Consider the following 5252-nt stretch of genomic DNA (forward strand, 5'->3'; position numbering starts at 1 on the left):
TTTAGGTTAGTACATATCAACCTGCCCTATTCTTTTTAACTCTATTATATTCCTTAGTAAATATAAAGATGTAACATAGATTATTTTAACCACTTACATATAACAATAGAAATTATTTTTATTATAATAATATTACAATGAGCATGAACACATGTGTACAAACCCCTTTGTACATGTGCTGGTAAAGTCTGCATCCAAATGGAGGAAGTAAGGGCTAGGGGCAGGCAGGCTGGACTACAATCCCAGCTTGCTGCTGGCTTGCTGCTGCTTTTAGGTTATGTAGCCCAGTCTGGGCCACAATTTTGTCAGCTGTGAAATACAGATAATAACAGTAACTTTGCTGGATTGGTGTGAAATGAGAAACATATGAGCACAATGTACATGACAGATACTCAATAAGTAACTGTTATTATCATTAATATTAACCTAATAACATTTAATATCCCCAGATTTCATAATCATCTTTAATCTTTCTCTTTTTTTAATATATTTTATTGATTTTTTTTTTTTACAGAGAGGAAGGGAGAGGGATAGAGAATTAGAAACATCAATGAGAGAGAAACATCGATCAGCTGCCTCCTGCACACTCCCCACTGGGTATGTGCCCGCAACCAAGGTACATGTCCTTGACCGGAATTGAACCTGGACCCTTGAGTCCACAGGCCGGCGCTCTATCCACTGAGCCAAACCGGTTAGGGCTCATAATCATCTTTGCACATGTATTTCCATTAAATTCTCTTCCCCTGATCTGCTTTCCTCTATGTACACCTGAAACTAATATAATATTGTCAACTGTGATTGAAAAAATTTTTAATTTAAAAAAGATATAACAATAGAAACATAAAAAAGAAGAAGCCAATTTGAATTGGCTACCTATTGGATGAATCCAGCTACATGACATTCTGGACAAAGCAAAACTATGGAAATAATAAAAGGACCAGTGGGTGCTAGGAGTTGGGGGCAGAAAGGAATGAATGGGTGGACCACACGTGATTTTTAGAGCAGTAAAACTATTCTAACATCTGTATGATATTGTAATGGTGGATCATGTTATTATACATCTATTGAAACCCATAAAATATACATCACAAAGAATGAACTTTCTGAGTTTAGGTAATAATATATCGATACTGGCTCATCAATCATAACAAATGTACCATACTAATGCAAGACATTAATAATATGAATAGGAATGAGGGGCCATGTGGAAAATTTGCACTTTCTGCTCCATTTTTCTATAATCCAAAAACTGCTCAGGAATTAGTTTATTAATAAGTGAATATATGTATGTGTAAGTAGAAATATCCCAAGAACATAGCTTTCTGAAAGTATTCAAAAATTTTGTTTTCCTCAGTCATGTCTAAAGCAGACAAACAGTAAAGGTTGTGGAAAGTTAGAAAACTGACTATATTGGAAAGGTTGATAATGCAAGAGAAGAATTCCTTTACTCTAAGATGGCTGTATCAGTTATTTCTTTTTATGATTTATTTATTTTTAAATTATTTATTGTTTGTTTGCTTTTTTGAGAAAGAGAAACATCAGTTTGTTGTTCCACTCATTGATGCATTCATTGGTTGATTCTTGGGTTCTTGTGTGTGCCCTGACTGGGGATCAACCCCCAAACCTTGGCATATCAGGACGACACTCTAACCAACTGAGCTACCCAGCCAGAGCACAATTATTCATTTTTTATATGAGCATGTACAGGAGTAGGCACTAGACCTAAAAACCAATGGCAGGTCTCTGCACTTGAGGAGCTCAGGGCCACAGGAGAGATAGATACATATATACAGTAAATTACTGGATAAAACCAGTGCCTTTGCTTACCATGTGCAATGACTATTTCTAGGCAATCCACCCACACTGTCTCACGTCCATACAACCCTGCAAACAGACACTATTAACCCCTTTCACAGACAAGGACACTCCATCTCTGCCAGGATACTGAGTGACCTTGCCTGGAGGAAGTGGCAGAGTTGGGAATCAGGCTCCAGAGTGTCGACCAGCGAAATGGGTGACTTTTCTATCATGCCGGGGACAGAAGCAACATCAATTCATTTTGAAAGAAGAGGACAGTGATTCCCTTGGCTTTAAGCAAGTCAGATTCTTATTGCTTGAAACTTTGGAAGTCCGAGTGCATTCATCAGTCTTTTTTCTCATTCCACGCTTCATGGCTTGCCTTTTCCCCAGGGGAACACATTCTTTTAGCTGGTCATTCTCCCAACTGAAGGTCAATCAACCTCACGTGGCTCCGTGAAAAGGTGGCCAGATGAGTACATACTGAAACTCAACCTCTGTCCGAGGCTGCCCTTGTTCAGCTGAGACCTGCCCGTGAACTTCACGTTGACTAGATGTTTCATAAGTAAGATCATAAAAGTGAAGGTAGCAGGCAGCAGCCCCGTGGAAGAGAGTTATATTTAGTAGCCCTTTAGGAACTGTCTCGGGATGTCACTGAGACTCTGGTACAGGCTGTTACTGTTTGAGGGCTTCTGGGCCTGCGGCGGAGAAAATGGAGTGGGTGGTTTGCTGACAGTTTTTTATAAATACCCCAGTATTTATTTAATGGCAGAAACACACAGAGAGAACACACAGGGCATTAGCGGAAAGAGCACAGCTTAGCTCCATTCATCCTCTGGGCCTAGGACCAAGCCCTTCTAGTCTGTCCTGGGATCGGCCTCTGCAGCCAGCTGCAGCCTGTGTCTGGGGAAGTCACCTGCCTGCCTGCTGGAGGAGGAAGGAAGGAAGGAACAAGCAACAATGAAGCCCTTATTAAAAGCCAAGGGTTTTTTTTTTTTGCTTGTTTTGTTTTTCACATTTATTTTCTAGCCATGTCACTGTTCTGCTGAAAGCCTTCTAGTAGCTCAGGTCTGTTTTTAGGATAAAGGTCAAACACCCTGATAGGGCCCAGCCAGCATGGCTCAGTGGTTGAACATGGACCTATGAACCAGAAGGTCACAGTTCAATTCCTGTCAGGGCACATGCCCAGGCTGTGTGCTTGATCCCCAGTGGAGGGCATTCAGGAGGCAGCCCATCAATGATTCTCTGTCATCATTGATGTTTCTATCTCTCTCTCCCTCTCCCTTCTTTTCCAGAATCTATCTATCTATCTATCTATCTATCTATCTATCTATCTATCTACCTATCTATCTATCATCTATCTATCTATCTATCTATCTATCTATCTATCTATCTATGTGTGTGTATATATATATTTTAAACCCTGGTAGGAAAAGACAAGGTCTGCCACTTCAGTCTCCCCTCTCTCCACTTTCCTCTTCTCTAAGCTCCTGAAACATGCCCACACTTTGCCCACTCAGCCTGTACATGTGATTCCCTCCACCTCAGATGCTCGTCCCTTCACTGTCACTAATTCTAACTCGTTCTTCATTTCTCAGCTGAAACAGCTCCTTCACAAACTGAACTTGAGCATTCTCAGAAAGGTCTTTCCCGAGGCCTCCAACGGAGCCTCCATCCTTGTCAAACACCTCCCCAATTCCTTATACGTTTCATTTATTCGAGTTTCTAATCATGCATTTGAGTGAGTATTTAAGTCATGTCTCTCCAGTTCTGTTTTGCTCGCCATTTTTACCCCAGAGCCAATGTCGATATGCCTGCCCTGTAGGAAGAATTCTATAAATATTTGTTAAATGAATAAATGAACAAGTGAAGCGAGTATTTGAGCACTTACAGACTTAGGTTTTAATAAAGCGAGTAAGAAAGAGCTGGGTTCTTTTTCCTCTTCCTCTGTTGTTAGCAGTGCCTTAGTGGGAACATACATGCCCCAGAGGCTGGCCAATGGAAGGGCTAAGAGAAGGAGAGGAAATCAGAAACTCTTAGGTTCCACTGGGAATTTTGCCACCAAGCAGTCTTACCCTCTACAGCTGTGCTGTCCAATATGGAACCCTAGCCCCATGTGTATTTACATGTAAACTGGTTAAAATTAAATAAGTTCACCGATCTCCACTGGCCACATTTCACATGCTCAATGGCCACACATGGTCAGTGGCTTCCATATGGGATAGCACCAATTTAGAACATTCCTATTATCACAGAAAGTTCTGTGGAATAGTGCTGCTCTAGAATAAAAAAATCTCTTCTGGCCCTGACTGGTTTGGCTCAGTGGATAGAGCGTTGGCCTGAGGACTGAAGGGTCCCAGGTTCGATTCCAGTCAAGGGCATGTACCTTGGTTGCGGGCACATCGCCAGTAGGGGGTATGTAGGAGGCAGCTGATCGATGTTTCTCTCTCATCGATGTTTCTAACTCTCTGTTCCTCTCCCTTCCTCTCTGTAGAAAATCAATAAAAAATATTAAAAAAAAAAATCTCTTCTGCACAGAGCCCGGGATTCTCAACAGCGGGGGGAAGAGAAAGCCCACTTTCCCATCTGCTTTCAAAGCAGGAGGTGGGGAGAGACCCTGCACCCATTATCATTACCATCTGTATTACCTGTGATGCCCGGTGCTGCAGCCAAAGGTTCTTCATCTGTCTGTGGGACTCCTAGGTGCTCCTTAGTAAGGTTCTTATGAAGATTAAGTCAGTTACAACACGTGGGCAGGCCCTTAATCAGCTCTCTGTAAGTGGTAGTCACCATCCTTAACAGCTGGGAAAGTAGTTAAGAGCAGGAGAGACTCTGGTGCAAGTTACTTCTCTGAGCCTCAAGTTCCTTATTGTCAAAATGGGAATCCTAACTATTACTAGTAAGGCATAGAGAGACTATTTTGCCAAAAGGGCTTAGCACAGTGCCTGGCATGTACTTGAAAACTGTTAGCTACTCTTATTATCGTTGAGTGTTCTAAACAAATTTGAATTTCTCATGAGTCACCTCAGAGACTGGATTCCGGCTGTGAAAACATTCCAGGTATGTACCTGAAGAGGTGCAGATGTGGCCAGTAGTACTAAGTTCCTGAAACTTGTGTTTGGTTTTGCCCAGCCTGTCACACTCACATTTCTGAGATGCCCATGGCTTCTCCCTAGGCCAGTGATGGCGAACCTCTTGAGCTCGGCGTGTCAGCATTTTGAAAAACCCTAACTTAACTCTGGTGCCGTGTCACATATAGAATTTTTTTGATATTTGCAACCATAGTAAAACAAAGACTTATATTTTTGATATTTATTTTATATATTTAAATGCCATTTAACAAAGAAAAATCAACCAAAAAAATGAGTTCAGAGGTGACACGCGTGTCATAGTTTCGCCATCACTGCCCTAGGCCAAGAAAGGCCAGACATAGGCTATGTGTCAGAGTTCTATTA

General features: G+C 41.6%; 1 long non-coding RNA gene across 1 annotated transcript; it reads right to left on the reverse strand.

Moving 5' to 3' along the window:
- Positions 1-1597: 1597 nt before the first annotated feature.
- Positions 1598-5047, reverse strand: LOC118668226. The gene is made up of 3 exons (XR_004971594.1): positions 4446-5047; positions 3689-3804; positions 1598-2495 (listed from the first exon to the last, which is right to left on the reverse strand). It is a non-coding gene; the product is annotated as an uncharacterized LOC118668226 (long non-coding RNA).
- Between the last annotated feature and the right edge of the window lie 205 nt (positions 5048-5252).

This window comes from Myotis myotis, unplaced genomic scaffold (assembly GCF_014108235.1).
Source record: "Myotis myotis isolate mMyoMyo1 unplaced genomic scaffold, mMyoMyo1.p scaffold_m19_p_13, whole genome shotgun sequence".
NCBI classification, from domain to species: domain Eukaryota; kingdom Metazoa; phylum Chordata; class Mammalia; order Chiroptera; family Vespertilionidae; genus Myotis; species Myotis myotis.